This window comes from Furipterus horrens, unplaced genomic scaffold (assembly GCF_987537825.1).
Source record: "Furipterus horrens unplaced genomic scaffold, mFurHor1.1.pri manual_scaffold_3, whole genome shotgun sequence".
In the NCBI taxonomy this organism is placed as follows: Eukaryota; Metazoa; Chordata; class Mammalia; order Chiroptera; family Furipteridae; genus Furipterus; species Furipterus horrens.
Genome location: NW_028327173.1, coordinates 49059351 through 49077900, shown reverse-complemented (window position 1 = coordinate 49077900; position 18550 = coordinate 49059351). Strand labels below are relative to the sequence as shown.

The 18550-nt window shown below is 39.6% G+C and overlaps 1 long non-coding RNA gene across 1 annotated transcript; it reads right to left on the bottom strand.

Annotated features, from left to right (window-relative positions):
- Positions 1–11342: 11342 nt before the first annotated feature.
- LOC150015065 (uncharacterized) lies at positions 11343–18244 on the bottom strand. Its single transcript, XR_016509958.1, has 3 exons — positions 18113–18244; positions 14025–14149; positions 11343–11420 (listed from the first exon to the last, which is right to left on the bottom strand). It is a non-coding gene; the product is annotated as an uncharacterized LOC150015065 (long non-coding RNA).
- Positions 18245–18550: the final 306 nt, after the last annotated feature.

Sequence of the window (18550 nt, the reverse complement as noted above, 5' to 3'; positions counted from 1 at the left end):
AAAAGGTAGCAGTAACTTATAAAGCACTTATGTTTAGAGTGCAGAATAAGAAATACCCAACAGCCTATAGATGGATTCCAGTTAGCTCCTGCTCAAGGACTTGCCTAAAGTCCAGGAACACAAGATATTAAAGGGGTCCCAGAGACTAAGAGAGATAATTTTCATGAATATTAGAAGATTCTACTATTTTAACTGTGTTATCCAAAGCCTTGAGGAAACCATGCCCCCATGGTAAAATCCTGGCTTCTTCAGTCACTACCTGTATCATGGTACTGTATTATATAACTTCCCCTAGGCTTTGATATCCTTCTTTGTAAAACAGATAATAATGTCTTTTATTGGTTTGTTTATGTATGCAGTCATCTAGAAAACATTTTTTAAATACCTACTGCATCCCAGGCCTTGAGCTAGGCACTAGATGAACAATGTTCAATAAGACAGACATGCCCTCATGAACCTTACCGCCTGGGAGGGAGAGAAGCAATAAATGAACTGGGGGCTGTGAGAGAGAATTAGGGGGCAACCTGCTTTCAAGTGAGTGGTCAGAGAAGGCCTCTCTGCAGAGGTGACACACAGACTGACATTGAAAGCATGCAAAGAGTACACTTTGTTAGTAGCAAATGAGAAAAGTGTTTCAGGTAAGGAAAGTGGTTTGTTCAAAGTCCCTGGGTTGGTCAAGAGGAGTTGAGAAACTGAAATTAGCCTAATAGATTCACAAATAAAAAAAAAAAGGGCATTATCCTAAAAAGTGAATATTGTCTACCTCAAACCCTAGTAATTCCATTCATGAGTATATATATTCTCGAGAAATTTTTGCCTGTGTCTATTAGGAGACACATATAAAAACACTTTTAGTAGCACTAAACTTTGTTCATGATAGAACAAAACTAAAACAACATTGACAGAAGAAAGGAGAAGGAAGTCTTGGTATATTCATGCAGCAGTGAAAATGAATGAATTGTAGCTTCTTGGGCCAACAAAGATGAGTCCTTTTTTAAAAATAAATATTTATTTTAATTTTTAATTTTTGAAAGATTTCATTTATTTACTTTTAGAGAGAGAGGAAGAAAGAGAAAGAGAGGGGGAGAAACAACAATGTACGAGCTACATTGATCAATCCGTTGCCTCTGGCTGGCAATCCAGGCATATGCTTTGGCCAGGAATCGAACCAGTGACCTTTCAGTTTGCAGGCTGGCACTCAATTCACTGAGCTACACCAGCCAGGGCAAGATGCATCTTATAAACATGATTTTTAAGTGGAGAAAACAAACTGATGAGCAATTACAGTATTACTTACTCTGCATTTAAAATTATCTTAGACTACCCAAAATTTCAAAATATTTTATTATTGTGGATACATAATATATTGTAAAAGGTTGTTTTCTTTTTCTGTTCCTTTTTCTTTCTTTTCTTTCTTTCTTTATTATTATTATTTTTTGTAAAAGCATTTTTTAAAAGCAAGGGTATTGAGACTTCTGTTCCTGGCCAACGTGTAAGACTGGAGAGTAAATTTACCCTTCTACCTTAAACAACTAAAAAACTAGGAAAATATATGAAACAATGGTTTTCAGAATTGGATGACAGGAAAGTAATGCCTGAATGAAGGAAAACAAACAAAGTGAACTCTGATCGTACCATCTTACCCCCTGGTAGGAGTTTCTAGGTATTAGAGTACAAAGAGGAAACCCAGAGTCTAGTGGACTTGTGAAGTAGAGGAAACATTGGAATTAGGGGAGCACCAGGCAGTCACAATTTGCTGGGCAGTGTCCCACAGAGGAGGGAGCTGTAGAGAATGAGAACTCCAGAGATCTGCAGAGGGATCACCTTAATGTCGTTGGCTAAGCTTGAGTGAGACCGACTTACCTGAAGTCAGCCAAAAGACCTGTAAGAAAGGAGTACGGAGCAACTCCTGGCCCTCACACAGGACTGGGAGGGAAACTAGTGTTAAACAGCAGTGGCACTTAATAAGGAATTTGATCCTGTACAGAAAGTCTTTGTGGACAAGATTAGAAAATATGTAACTAAGAAATAGTCATCTGGATACTGGCCCAGAATATCAGCAAGAGTTGGAGAGGGAGCTTTTTAAGCTTCAGCAAATGTATAGTAAAGCAGACATGAATGCATTCCTGACTTCAAATTTGAAGTCACCGAAAAACCTCAGTCCTGAGGAACTAATGTAAAGTTTAACTGGTAATTTGTCCTACATAAGTTGTACAACTGATCATAAGTATTAGAATAAACATACCTTCCACAACTGTCAATTGTTCTTTTAACTCTGATTCCAAATACATTATTTGGTGATGTTGGGTGAAAAAAAAAAAACAAAACCATAAGGCATGCAAAGAAGCAGGAATATAATGACACAGAACCTAGAAAAAAATGAATCAATAGAAAAAGACACAGAAATGATACTCATGATTGTGAACCAGTAGGTAAGGACATGAAAACAACCATTATAAATATGTTCAAAAGGTAGAATAAAATATAATCAGAATGAAGAGAGAATTTAAAGATGTGGAAAGCACTCAAGTGTAACTTCCAAAGATTAAAAATAAAATAACATATCCAAAGTAAAAAATACACTGGATAGCATTTGTGCCACTGAATTTAAAGTGCATCTCTGGTAGAAAATACATATTAAATCTTTTTTAAAAGATTTTATTTATTTATTTTTAGAGAGAGGGGAAGGGAGGGAGAAAGAGAGAAACAGTGATATGAGAGAGAACATCAGCCAATTGCCTCTCATGCATGTGCCTGACCAGGGACAAGACCCGTAACCCAGCCATATGCCCTGACTGGGAATTGAACCAGTGACCTTTTGCTCTGCAGGATGATGCCCAACCAACTGAGCTGCACCAGACAGGGCCATATGTTCAATCTTGCTTTTTAAAATCCAATATAACAACCTCTGACTTTTGATTGGAGTGTTTAGCCCATTCATATTAAATATAATTATTAATATAGTTGGTTGAGGTAGGCCATTTTGCCATATTTTTTACTTATCTCATCTTTTTTGCTGTTGTTGCTTCTCTATTCCTCCTTTATTACTTTTTGTGCTTAGAAAATTATATTTTTCATTCCATCTTAATTCCTTTGTTAACTTGATAGCTCTATTTCTTTGCCTTATTTTTTTAGTAGTTCTTCTAAAGATGTAGTAAGCATCTTTAACTCATCCCAGTCTATCTCAATACTAATGTACTTCCAACAAAATACAAGAACTTACCACCAGTCTGGTAGCATTTTCCTATATGTATATTATAAACCCCACAATAAAGTATATAATGTTTGCTTTAAAGATTCTTGTACCTTTTAAAGAAATTAAGAGAATAAAAGAGAAAATATATAAGTATAATCTTTCATACTTATGAACATATTTACCAGTTCCAGTGTTTTTCCTTTCTTCCTCTGCTTCTGAGTTACCATCTAGTGTCATTTTCCTTTAGGCTGATGAACTTCCTTTAGCATTTCTTATAGTGCAGATATACTATTATAAAATTCCCTCAGTTTGTTTATTTTGAGTTGTCTCTATTTTGTCTTCATTTCTAAAAATAGTTTAGACATATAATTCTTGGATGACAAATTTTTCTTCTCACATCTGAATTGTCATTGCAATGTTTTCTGGCTTCTATTGTTTCTTACAAGAAACCAACCATTATTTGTACTGTTTTTACTCTTTATTCATTTAAATATATTCTCTACCCCTTTCTCTCTCCTGCCCCCTTAGGATTTTAACTATGTGTGGATAGACTGCTTTATGTAATCCCACACAGGTCTGTGACATTCTGTTCATTTTCCTTTAATTTTTTTTTTCCTCCCAGATCTGCAGTTTTATATTTTCTATTGACCTAACTTTTAGCTCTCTGGCTATTTTTTTTCACATTAACTCTTCTGTTGAGCTCATCCAATAAACTTTTAATTTCAGTATGGTGCTTTTCAGCACTAGAATTTTCCTTTGGATTTCTTTATAGAGTCTGTTTTCTGGTGAGACTCTTTATTTATCATTCAATATTAGCATATTTTCCCTTAATTATTTGAATATATTTTTCTTTGTTCCTCAGATATATTTATAACAGCTGCTTTGAAAAATTTCTCTTTCCTAAATCCAACACCAGGGGCCATTAGAAATCAATTTTTATTGACTGGTATTATTTCTTATGTACAGGTCATACTTTCCTGTTTCTTTGTTTATCTAATATATATTTTGGTTAAAAAGCAAACATAGTAAATCATCTGTTTAGTGATTTATTCTTCTTATAACTGAGTGTTGTCTGCACTAAGGGTTATAAAATCAGCCTCTCCCAGAGTGTGCGGTCATTAATGTCTCTGTTCAGTTCTGGTTTGTTTTTTTCCTGGAAGAGGAGTGCTTGACTCTCTAAAGTCTTTCCTACACCTACATAGTTTATTGGTAAGTCAATGATTTGGGCAGAGGTCATGCTTAGATATCACAAGTCTGTGAGTTCTGTATTCTTTGCTGTTTGAGTTATTTGTAGGCTGAGGAGCACATTTAAAAGTACAACAATTTTACAATTCTCTTCAGACCGTCCATCTCTCTGAGTTACACACATAGTTTAGCACTTATTTAGAGCTATGCAGGGATTTTATTATATTAGCCCCTTTATGGCTCTCAGTTCTGATATTGCCCAATACTAGCTGTTCTGTCATCCTCCCCAAACCAAGACAACCATTTTATTCAGCTCATAAAGCTGTAGATTTTTGTTAGCCAACATGGATGTAGGTGCATGGAAATGCCTCCTGCCCCCTGCCCAGCATGAAGGTCACAGACTTATTCTTCTTTCTTGTATGGTAGAATTTTCATAAGACTTCTTACATTGGTGCCTGGGTTTGCTCATTTTCCAGTGCTATGAAATTGTTGCTGTTAATAATTTTGTCCAGTTTTGTACTAGTTTGCTATGGAGAAGAATTTCTCTACCCTTCCTTCATGCCACCATTATAGAAAGTAGAGTCTCCGAACAGGCTTTTTTAATTTTATTTTTTAAGAGGAAGGGGTTGGAGGTGGGGGAGAAGGAGGCAGAGAGAGAGAGAGAGAGAGAGCGAGAGAGAGAGAGAGAGACAGAGACAGAGACAGAGAGAGACAGAGACAGAGGGAGAAAGAGAGAGAGAGATACATCGATGTGAGAGAGAAACATTGTTTATTTGACTTCCTGTATGCACCCTGATGGGGTATCAAACTCACTACCTGCTTATTTGCCCTGACCAGGAATTGAACCCATGGCATTTCAGGAGGATACTCTAACCAACTGAGCCACACTAGGTAGGGCCAAACAGGTTTTTTGTTTGTTTGTTTGTTTTGTAGAAATTTACAAATGGATTGCAAGATCATATGGAAATACAAAGGACCTAAAATAGTCAATTAATTTTGAAAAAGTAAAAGAAACTTATTCTACAACACCAAGATTTACTGTACAACTAGTATAATTCTAGCATAAGAAGAGACACATAAGTAAATGGAAAGAAGTAAAAACAGGCACAATCCATATATGGTCAAATTATTTTTGACAATAGTGCCAGGGTATTTTAATGGGAAAGGATAGTCTTTTCAACAAATGGCACTACAAGAATTGGCCTTTACTTTACACCACACACACAAATTAACTTGAAATGTATCATAGACCTAAATGTAAGAGCTAAGCCTATTAAAAGTATAGAGAAACTTAGAAGATCTTTGTGACTTTGAAGTAAACAAATATTTTTTTAATGGGGCACAAAAAGTATAAACTATAAAAGAAAAATACTGATAAACTGGATTTTATCAAAGTTAAAATCATTTTTTCTTGAAAAGACTTTAAGAAAATGGAAAGACAAGCCACCAACTGGGAGAAAATTTTGTAAAACATACCTGGTAAAAGATTTGTATCCAGTTTTCTCTGACTGGCTTATTTCACTTAGCATAATACTCTCCAGGTCCATCCATACTGTTGCAAAGGTTGTTAAAGTTCCTTGTATTTTCACTTGCAGGAAGAACTTGAAGAAGGACAAAAAGGAGTAGTGATGGTATAGATAGCTGCAGCCTTGATGGTCATGAAAATATGATACTTACTAGGTGGTCAGGCATAATTATTGGACCACCAAGACTGGAATAATTGAGGAAAGCCGAACCATAGAGAAAGTTGCCCTTGGAATGAACCTGAAAGAACTGACTGGTAGGATTTCAGAAGGTGGTGGTGGGGATGGAGAACATTCCAGCAAGAGAGGAGAAAAGACAAATTATGAAAACAAAATATATACCCTAAAAGTAGAATGTGGACCTAAATACCCAGAAGCTCCTCCATCAGTTAGATTTATAACCAAAATTAATATGAGCAGAATAAATTCCAGTGGAATGGTAGATGCATGGAGCATATCAGTGTTAGTAAAATGGCAAAATTCATAGAGTATTAAAGTTGTACTTCAAGATCTAAGACATCAAATGATGTCCAAAGAAAATATGAAGCTTCTAGCTACCAGAGGACATGTATAAAACAATTAATTTTAGTGGATCTCAGACTTGTCCTAAATCCACAATCTTCTACTCATGTTAATATCTTGATTAAATATCACAGTGCAAAATACACACAAATTAAGTAAAAGAATTCCAGCTGGTAAACATGAACTGGACATTTGCAAAAAAATATTTAATATATGTATGCACATTATGTTTTCAGGTAGCAGGAAGAAAAATGCAGCACAATTTTTTTAAGACACTTGCATTTAAACATGAACCTGGAGTACTCGAAATGGAATTCAGGTTCACAAGACGAAAGTGTGGTGGGAAGTGTCAGATAGCTGTGGAAGCATGTGTGTTTCTAAAAAGTACAAATCTCGAGAAAGAAAAAGAGAAATGGCATGTTTTATCCATCTTGCTTAGTGAAAGAGCTTCAGTTTAAACTGTCTAAACTAGCAGGTACAATGAATATTGTCACAAACTTTTAATTTTTGAAGTGGTGTGGGTGCTGACTACAAGTAGTATCAAAAATATGTACAGGATTGTTTTGATACATGTATTCATAATTAAAAAATGTCACGAGGAAGGTTGATTAATTTCTGTTAAAAGCTGTTTCTGTGTGTTACATGTAACAGACATGGTAAATTTTGTTTACAGTCTTTGTTTGACAAAACCGTGCAACCCTACTGCACTGTTGGTGGGAATGCAGACTGGTGCAGCCACTATGGAGAACAGTATGGAATTACCTCAAAAGATTAAAAATGGAACTGCCTTTTGAACCAGCGACTCCACTACTAGGATTATACCCGAAGAATCTTGAAACACCAATTCAAAAGAACTTATGCACTCCTATGTTCATAGCAGCACTGTTTACAATAGCTAAGTGCTGGAAACAACCTAAGTGCCCATCTGTAGATGAGTGGATCAAAAAACTGTGGTACATTTACACAATGGAATACTATGTAGCAGAAAGAAAGAAGGAACTCCTACCATTTGCAACAACATGGATGGAACTAGAGAGAATTATGCTTAGTGAAATAAGCCAGGCAAAGAAAGAAAAATACCATATGATATCACCTAATACAGGAAACTAAAGAACAACACAAACAAAGGAACTAAATAGAACGAAGAGCAGAATAGCAGTCAATAGGGGGGAGGGGAGAGGGAGAGAAGGGGGATAAGTAAGGGAAGGGTTTAATTAAAGAGCCTGTATAAAAGACTCATGGACATAGACAATGGGGAGGGATATGATTGCGGGAGAGGGGGTGGGCTGGGTGGGGGAGAGAAATTGGGGGAAAAGGGGACAACTGTAATTGAAAAACCAAAATAAAAAAAAATAAAAAATAAAAAAAAGAAATGAAATTGAAAAAAAAAAATAAATTTAAGTGAAATCAGCAGAAAAGAAATAGGTGTATGGTATGTGATTTTGAGATTTAAGTTAGTCTTAAAATGTAAATAAAATGCGAAGTATGTCCTCAAAAACAGTGCCATTTCTATAATATTACATTGATGTGGCATATGTACAGTACCTTGTCAAGGTAGTAAAAATTGGAATTATTACAGCTTTTTTCTCCATACACACTTTTTATTGTTTATCTTGTTTTGTACACTTCTTGTAAATTGGAATTTGTGGAGTATTTCAGAGAACAAATTACCTGATTAGTTTAACTCCCACTTTAAGGAAGGAGGAATCCCAGGTATTCTATTTTGACTTTGATTTCACCAGAAATATATTAAAAAGATGTTTGAGATTCAACACCAAGAAGACAAATAATCCAATTAAAAATGGGCAAAAGACCTGAACAGACATTTCTCCAAGGAGGAAATAGAGAGGGTCCATAGGCACATGGAAGAATGCTTAATATCACTAGCCATCAGAGAGATGCAAATTAAAACCATAATGAGAAACCACCTCACACCAGTCAGAATGGCCATCATCAATAAATCAACAAACAACAAGTGCTGATGAGGACGTGGAGAAAATGGAACCCTAGTGCACTGTTGGTGGGAATGCAGACTGGTACAGCCACTATGGAAAACAGTATGGAATTTCCTCAAAAAACTAAAAATAGAAATGTCTTTTGATCCAGTGATTCCATTGCTAGGATTATACCCAAAGAATCCTGAAACAGCAATTCAAAAGATCCTATGCACCTCTATGTTCATAGCAGCGCTATTTACAATAGCCAAGTGCTGGAAACAGCCTAAGTGCCCATAAGTGGTTGAGTGGATCAAAAAACTGTGGTACATTTATTATGCAGGATAGTATGCAGCAGAAAGAAAGAAGGAACTTCTGTCATTTGCTACAGCATAGATGGAACTGGAGAGCATTATGCTAAATGAAATGAGCCAGGTGGTGAAAGACGAATATCATATGATCTCTTCTAATACAAGAAACTAATGAACAAAACAAACAAATGAGCCAAATAGAACAAGAGGTATGTAAACAAGGATCAGACTGACAGTGCTCAGAGGAGAGAAGGGAGAGGGAAATGGGAGAAAAGAAGAGGAAGGGTCTAGTTAAGGAACTAGTATAAATGACCCATGGACATGGACAACTAAATGGGGATGGACTGTGGGAGAGGGGGAGGTGGGCGGAGCAGAAGAGAGAAAAGGGGGGAAAATGGGACAACTGTAATAGAAAAACAGTACAATAATAATGATAATAAAGTTACCCCCAAAGAAAAATATTTGAATTCTAGCAATTTTTATAGAATTATAGCTTGTAAATTATCAAACTACACATTCTATTTTTTCTTTATAGCATCTTTTTTATTTTTCTGTGACATTTCTCCCAATGCTTTTAATACTAACTGGGATTAATTTTATCCATTGCATTTCTCTTTCACTTTGGTAGATGTTCTGTTGTTACTAAGTGATGAGAGGTTTTAAGTTACTGGTTTTCATTTGGAAGTGTGCTAGGTATACTACTTTATTGAAAATACTATTTTATTCACTAAACAAAAAGGAGGTTAACAAGGACAAATTTCTTAAACGTGCCCTGACATGTTTTTATCAAGTTCATTCAAATTCAAAGCTTTGAACTACCTTTTCTTGGTGAGTAACATATTAAAGTCGGTGACAATTTGTCTAAACTTTTAATTTCAACACAGCTATTTTAATTATCAAAGACGTTTAAAGTGCTTTAAAATGATATGTAGAGAATGTATATATACAAACTAGTGCATGTTTAATTTATTAAAATACGTTTGACATCAACTATTACTTTGGCACACATTTTAAAAACTTTTAAATTGTTAAAGCAGATTAAGCTGAATTACACTGATGTCATATATAGGAGTCTGAGGGATACTGATGGTCTAAATCAATCTTTTTAATAACCTCTTTTCCACTTGAAAAAAAAGACTTATGTCCAGAATATGTAAAGAACTCGAATAACTTATTAAGAGGACAGAAACCTAATTTAAAAGATCGGCAAACAATATGCAAAGATATTTCACCAAAGAAAATATTTGGACGACAAACACATAAAGGAATACAAATTAAAACCATGATGAGATGCCACTACCTTTTCACCAGAATGGCAAAAGTTAAAAAGATCAACCACACTGAGAGCCAGTGAGACTATGAAGCAGCTGGATCTCTCATACATTGCTAGTGGGGATGAAAAAATGGTGTAACCACTTTGGAAAAAGCGTGGTCATTTCTTATAAACACAGACCCCAGTAACCTCGTCCCTGGGTACTTACCCAAGAGAAATGAAAATGTACATTTACAGAAAGACCTGTACCTGAATATTCAAAGTAGCCTTAGTCATAATAGCCCAAACCTGCCAAACACGGAAACAACCCAAATGTCCCTCAGCCGGTAAATGGATAACCACGTTATGGTATATTTGTACAATGGAACACTATTCATTGTATTATTTCATTCCTTATGTAACAACATGGATGAATCTCAAAAGTATTATGCTAACTGCAAGAAGTCAAGCACAAAGGACTACATATTGTATGATTGCATTTATATAAAATTCTAGAAAAGGCAAAACTATAGTTACAGAAATAAGTGGTTGTTCGGGGCTGAGGGTCGGAGTTGAGATTGACTGCAAAAGGGCAAGAGAGAACTTTTTGAGGTAAAAGAAACGTGGTAGGTTATGATTATGGTGGTGGTTACATAATGGTATATATTTAACAAAGTTCATTGAATTGTACTCTTACATGATGTGAATTTTATTGTGTGTGCATTATTTGATAGTATATCTGATTAAGAAAAAAGCAAGGGAATAATAAAAACAAAATTCATATACTAGTTACCTTTGGAGGAGATGCAGGGAGATGGAATATGAGTGATACACATAAGAATATTGGTGATGTTTTTAATAGTTTTTTTCTGTACATTAAATTAAAATTTAAAATAATAGAGGAAATAAGTCAGTAAGGGAATAGAAATGTGGACATATGCAGACAACCTCAGAAGATTAAGGAAAAGTCTACAGAAAAATGTGATGGCAAAGTTTTTGTTTGTTTTTAAACATAAGAGATGCTAGAACACATTATACCAGTGAGAATGACTCCCCAGAGTGGGAAACAATAATATGGAAGAAAAAAGGAACTGAGAAGGAGCAAATTCCTTGGGAGAGCAAGAGGGGATGGCTCCTGAAGTCCAGTGGACAGATTGGCCTTTGGTCAAGGGAAAGTTCCTTTCTTTATGGTGAAAAGAAGGAATAAGGAAATGAATACAGATTCACTTGGGCCTAGGAACTTATTGGTGGGAAGAGGAAGCAATTTCCTTCTGAAACTGTCTATTTCCTCAACAAGGTATGAGTCAAGGTCATCAGCAGAAGTAGGGAGGAGGGGGAGATTTGAGGAGAGTATATGAAATGGCCATCTGGAGAGTGCAGTGAGAATCCGGACAAGGAGTGTATGCTCCCTACCTGGTATACAACACCCCTCCCTTCTGCATCAGCTCCACTCAGGGCCTCTGTTAGCTGAGGGTTAGTTACTCTCGTGGCTGTGGTCTGGAGGGGAGAAGGGCTCAGTATGAGTAAGAGTCAGCAGAGGAGACAGCTGTCTTCCTGGCAGTCTTCTTGTCCTGGACCAGCTGTCAAAAACATTGCTAGAGATTTGTTTACAGCATTTTGTAATCCATGGAGGGTTTGCTTGCTAATATAATGTTTCCAGCTAGACCCGTGCTAAACAGAATGTTTTTTCAGGTAGTTTCTGTTTGGGGCATTTGTACATGGTGTTTTTGATGTGCACTGAATTGATCAGTTGATTGCTCCTTTTGTTGTGCTTCCATTCTTTGTGCTAGACTATCATATGGATTATACTGTGTGTGTACATACACATGCACATATATGCACACACACAACATATGATATACCGTAACAGTTTTCCCTATTTACGATATAATTTGTGCTTTACCTTTCTGTCTGTCTCAGGTTGTAGACATTCAATAAATGTAGAATAAACTAATCAATCAATCAAAATGTATTTATTGAATATTTATCACAGTGCTTGGGAGACAGGCTTTAGCAAGAAGTGCAGACAGACATTGTTTTCCGGTCACCTACAATCTGGTTGGTCAGGTATATATATATATCAAGGAAATGATGTGGTATGATATCAACATGCAGAATTTGGAGTTGAATTTGAAGTCTAAAGAAACTAATTATATTCATGACCTTGGGCAACTTGCTTTACTTTTCTGGGCCTTGGTTATCTTGTTTATAAAAAATGGGGGCTTGGATTACTGTGAAAAAGAAATAATATAGGTATCATAGTACTTGAGCATAATTACAGCTCAATCTGGTTGACCCTGCCACATGAAAATATCTTGTTAGTTAAGTGCTACATTCAAAGTGCAGACAGTTATTCTCTCATCTGTAAACGGAGGCTATAGCAACACCTTCTTAGGGTCATTATGGGGATTGTGCTGTAACAATACTGTGCTGATGACCCAGGTTATTTCACTTGGTCTTCACAGTAATGTTGAGGTTGGAGGATTCTTATACCTGTTTCACAGATGAGGAAACTAAAATATAGAGAGATGAATTAATTTTTCCAAGGTCACACAACCAGTACATGATAGAATCAAGGGAGGCAAACCCTAGCAGCCTTTTAATGAGATGTTAGTAATAGTAGTGGTATTACCAGTCCAGTAGTCATACTGATAGGCAGAGGAATCAAGAGTAAAGAGTTTACTTTGGTGAGAGTGGGCCCAGCACGCTTGGGCAGAAGGAGGCTTTTTTGACCCCTGCAAAAGTCTGCTTTATAGCAAAGCCTTCTAAGATGAGGCCAGAAAAAGATGCTTAGGGCTGATACAGAGAGAACTATATATATATATAACTACATATATATGACAAGTTTGTTTGGAGCAAGGAAAGTCTTTGGTCTAGTGTGCCAGCCTGGAACTGGAGACATAGGTAGGATAGAAATAAAGATTTGGGATTTGTGTGCCCAAAGGTGGTAAAAATATAATATCTTGCATTCTGGCAGAGCTTCAGAGTTTGCCTAGAGCTTTCATATCGAAGGCTTTTGCTGGTGCTCACAATAACCTTGTCATTAAGGGGAACAGGTCATGCCCATTGTTTATCACATGTCAGATGCCTACCCTCAAGTGCATACTTAATTAAATCACTTTCTTGTTTGTAGACAAGGAGGGTCAAAGATGTTAAGTAACTTGCCCAAGTTCATAGAGCCAGTAATGTTGGAGCTAGGACTTGGACCCAGCTTCTCTGCTCCTAGCTTATTCTGTTTTCCACACCTTACATTATCAGTTTGATAATTAGTGCTACATAATTCATCCAGCAAACAACTGAGCACCTACTGTCTATCTCATTAGTATCAAGCTATAGACATGCAAAGATAATTATGTGTAATGCCCACAAACCTTTGGGGAAAATAAACTGTTTCTTAAGAAACGAATTGGGCTGGTGCTGAGCCAGTGGTGGGAGAACAGGTGTGACAGAGTGGGGGAGCAAAGTGAAGGGGGTGGGGATGGCTTCACAGAGAAGGTGAAGTTTGAACTGAGGCACGTACCCAAACTGTGCTCTCCCAGATGGTCTGAGTCATGCACTTAACCCTCTGGGATATCATGTGTTACTGGACAGGCTGGAAGCAGAGAGCTTCTAAGAAGAGAGTGTAAGCAAGAAGAGTGTAAGCAAGAGACAGAGTGAGGAGATGGATGTGGCAGCCAGGCTGTTCACCCTGGGGTCTCCCTTTGAGAGACCTGGCTGTGAGGAGCGCCCGAGAGGACAGCCTCCAGCTGCTGCCCCTCCAGGGTCCACTTCAGGCTTCAAGTGAAGGTGACACTTCCAGAGCTGCCCCTTGCCTTCGCAGAGCACGGCAAAGGTACTAGGGCCCTGTCATTCCTGTCCAACATGGGAGTCCTTCTCCAAGGCCTCTTTGCTTGGGAGCTCAACCTGACCCATACTTTCTCAGAGCTGCACACCAGGCAGCCTGGTGATCCCAGACTGAGCCTTCTGCCTTCCCTTCTCCTTCCCAATGGTCAGATCTGCCTTGTGGGGCAAGGCTCTGTGCACCTACGCCCACTGCCTTCTCCTTGGGCAGACACCGAGTCAGACAGGGAGAGACACCAAGGGCGAAACATTTGGAAGTACCTTTATTGTGTAAGAGAGGACAGGAAAGTGAAGAACACCACCGTGTTAGGAGGAAACTCAGCAGAAAGCGCTGTGACCACAATGAGGAGAGAACAAATCTCGAGAGGGCGGTCCCCAGCTGGATTCTGTAGAGAAAATAAGGGTAGTGAGAATACACACAGCTCTCTGCCAGGCATAAGAGTCAGTGCTGGAAAAAAAAAGGCGTTGGCTGAATGAATAAACAGAAATGGAGAACTATTGGGGTGTTTCAAGCTAGCAGCTGCAACAGAAAACCCCCAAATTCTCAGTCGGTTTAATCCAGTAAAGGTTTGTTTCTCACTCACAGCAAGACCAGTGCTGGTCAGGAGACCTTCCTCTGTGGCTTGCCCATGTAAAGCAGGCCGCTGTGGGTGCCAGGAAAGGGGAGGAGGGAGCTGGAGCGTGGGAGTGGGAGGGTCTTTAAAGGTCCGACTTAGGAGTAGTCTGTGTCGCTTCTTCTCACAGCCCATGTGCCAGAAACCCAGACACATGACCTCCGTCCAACAGCAAAGGAGGGAGAAGAAAGGATCTGTCCCTGGGTGCCCAGGAAGAGAAGAGTGAAACAAGGCTGGGTAAACCCATAGCGTTAACTCTGCCACATGTAATATGCCGAAGTGTTTGGCAACTGGGAACTCACTATAAGCACACAGAAAGGTGAGGGTATACATGAGGAGGTAGGGAAGGGGACATTTAAACTCATCAAATATTTTAGTAGAGTGAGCAGACAGTCCAGTTGCAAGAAGTGAGTAACAGAGGGGAGGGTTGTAAGGAAGTGGAGATAACTCAGGTCTGCCTCCAGGAACCCTTCCATGCTGCCCACCTCAACCCCCTGCCCCCGGGGCTGAAAACTGCTCTCTCATCTCCCACATGCCCTTGCATCTGCCCACCCTGCAACTGCCTGGAAATCACCAGTTCCCCTTACTAGACCATGTGCTCTGTAAGGAGGAGAGGGTGTATGCTGCATGCTGTATCCTCAGCCTCTTGCACGGTGCCTGGCACGGAGTCACTATCTGTTGGATGAATAAAAAGCATTCTCCACTCGAGTTTCTGGGGTAGGGGACCTGGGGTGGGGGGCGAAGAAGGGACATCCTTCCTCTTTTAATATATATATTTTTAAGATATTATTAATTTACTTTTAGAGAGGGGAAGGCAGGGAGAAAGAAAGGGAGAGAAACATCGATGTGTCATTGCCTCTTGTGCACCCCCAACTGGGGACCTGGTCTGTAACCCAGGCATGTGCCCTGACCAGGAATCGAACCAGTGACCCGTTGGTTTGCAGGTCAATGCTCAGTCCACTGAACCACACTAGCCAGAGCAACATATATCTTTTTAAAAATTGTGGTGTAATATACACAACATAAAAATTATCATTTTAACCATTTTAAGTATACAGCTCTGTAGCATTAAGTACATTCACATTGTACAGCTATCACCACCATCCATCTCCAGAACTCTTTCCATCTTGCAAAACTAAATCTCAGTACTCATTAAACAACAACTCCCCATTATCCCCCTTCCCACTGCCCCTGGCAACCCCCATTCTACTTTGTCTCTATGCATTTAACCACTCTAAGTACCTTCTATAAGCAGAATCATTCAGTATTTGTCCTTTTGTGAATGAATTGTTTCATTTAACCTAATGTCTTCAAGGTCCATCTATGTTGTAGCACGTGTCAGAATTTCCTTCCTTTTTAAGGCTGAGTAATATTCCATTGCATGCATATATCACATTTGTTCGTTCGTCGTCTGTACATGGGCACTTGGGTTGCTTTAGGCTACTGAGAATAATTCTACTATGAATATGTGAGTACAAATATCTCTTCACAACCCTGTTTTCAATTCTTTTGGGTATAGCCATGCTTTTTTAAGGTGATTCAGGTGATTTGAAGCACAGCTAGGGTTGAAAGCCTCTCTTCCATACAAAAGAGAAGGAGAGAGTTGAGGGGAATGATGAGGAATGCAGGAGTTGGGGCAATGAGTGACAGTGTGAGGGTCAGGAGGAGACAGACACGGATGAGATGCTGGGTACAGTGGAAAAGCTTATTACGGCCAGGAACCATGGGGAGAAAAGGAGAGAAGTCACAGGACTCTGAAAAGAGAGGAAGTCAGATGACCTGATTTCTTAAGTAAAGGTGGTGTCATCTGCTGACCAGCAAAGGAACTGCTGTGAAAGTGAGTTTGGAGCTTGAGGAAAGAGAGGATTCATAGTAGTGTTGAGAAAAATGCAATTGGGAGATGATGGGAAGACAAATGATTGAAGGACGGGGGCAAAGAAAGGAGCCAGTGGCATGTGTGTAAAGAGAGGGGGTGAAAGTGGAAGGAATTCTCTTTCATTAAAGTCAAGCTCACATGAGGGCATGGAGTGAAGGAAGTTGGTGGCAAGTGTGCTCAGAAATGGATGAAGAATCGTCAGAAGGCTAGTAGGATGTGCACAAGGGCCCAGATGGATGTGTGGCAGGCCAGCTCACATGGTGGGCACTAGGGCTCCCGGGCAAGGTGGAGAAAATGGATCGTGGAAATCATCCAGATTTGGAAATAGGCCAGAGGATGTGGCAGAAGGTCAAGGGAGGGGAGGGAGGCTAAAAGCCAAAGTGCTGAGCATTGCATACCTAAACAAACCCGTGCACGCACACAGGTTTCCTGGTCAATAAAGAGAGTCATTATCGCCAACTTAGACACTATTATCTTAACCCATCCAATCAACTGCAATGTCCCTCTGAACCCGCCCTTGCTGAGAGCCCTCTCTGTCTCTACGCTGTCTTTCTAGCCAGGGAAAACTTACCTGATAGATCACGGTCTTCCTGGCTGCACCCAGGAACCAGGGCTCTCCCTTGGTGCCTGCCTCATAGCTCCAGGGCAGCAGCCTGCCGCTCAGTCCAGGGCCACCAGTAACAGACATCTAAGACCTCAGGGAGTCCCCCCAATGACAATGAGTTAAGGCAATGATTTTACACTTCTAGAAGTCTTTGCACTTCCTACTTTCCCATGGGAGCTGTGGGCTGCAGGGACAACGTTCCAGTGACCTCATTGTGAGCGCATCTTTATAACAAGAAAAAAAAAATCAGAAGTTTTCTAAACAATTGTACTGAAAATCCATTCCCACCTTCCTTCCTTCCTCCTCTTCCCTTCCTCCTTGATGAGCCAATCTATCTTTATTTTTTTAAATCTTCACCCAAGGATATGTTGATTGATTTTAGAAGAGACAGGAAGGGAGAGAGAGAGAGAGAAACATTGAGGTGAAAGAGAAACATGCCCCAACCGATGATCAGATTGCAACCTAAGTATGTACCCTAATTGGGGATTGAACTCACATTTTGGTGCACAGGACAACACTAACCAGCTGAGCCAACTGGCCAGGGCTGATGATCCAATCTAACTTTGTGATCTGTAACTTTCTATATCTGGTATCTTATGGCAAACACGAAGCCTTGCTCCTATTTCCCTGGGGTGCCCATTTACCCCTAAGTCTTTATTGTCATTGTTCCAGCTCTTTTCACTGCTCTGCAGTGTGGCTCCATCCCTGCATAATTGCTCAGACGACCTCCTGCCTGCTCTGAGAAATCTGTCAGCTGCTGCCTGCTGCTTGCTGTCTGTTATCTTTTACTTGCTCCACTGGGTTTTGGCTGCCCTGTGGATATTGCTGCTGTTCTAGGACTAGATATAGATCTGTTTGTTTTTCTAAGTAGCCTCTTACACTAGCATTTTGCTATCCACATGTTATTGGCTTTCTTTCTCTTTTTCCTCTTTGCCTACTTCCAGTTGAGGACAGGAGTGTTAGAAGAGCTCCAGAAAGCAGGCAGCCTGTGGAAGCCACTATCCTACGAGAGTCCTTGGAAGTGTGCAAAGTGACAGCGTCCTTCAATTGCAACTGCAAATAAGCAGGCAGCCTGGCAACTGGCCAGCTGACTCTGGGACAACCCAGTCCTCAGATGATATGGAGGAAATTAACTTCAATAGATAAAATAGCCAGACAAAGTTAACCATAAATTCTGTGGGGCTGGGAAAAGAAAGAAGTGTAAAAGGAAGCGTCTTCTTGCTTTTTGTTCTGTGCATGCCAGGGCAACACTTACGTGTCCGTGTGGCGTCTGACTGATAGTGGGAAGTGAGGCCACTCCAGGGCTCTTCTTAGAAATTGCCCATGACTCTCCTTGCTTCATTTCCAGCACACTTCCGCTTCACTCCAGCTTCTGCAGAGATGCTGACCTTTGCCTCCTCTGTTTGCTTCCAGAAACTGGGGTTGGCCTTCCTTTCTGTTTGTGCTGCCAGCACTCCCTGGGGATTTAGGCTGTTTCCATTCTTGGCGGCCCCAGGCAGAACACTCTACACTAGTTTCAGTCCCATTTTGAGCTAACTCCAGGTGCTACAGTCAGGCTTTCCCTCCTCGTCCAGGCCTTCAGAAGATGTCCCATTTGGGAGATGGGGGGTAGGGGGTGGGCTGTGGTGGAACACAGTTCAGAAGGAGTATTTGAAGGACTATTGTCCCTGGGTGGTAGAAATGGGAGAATACT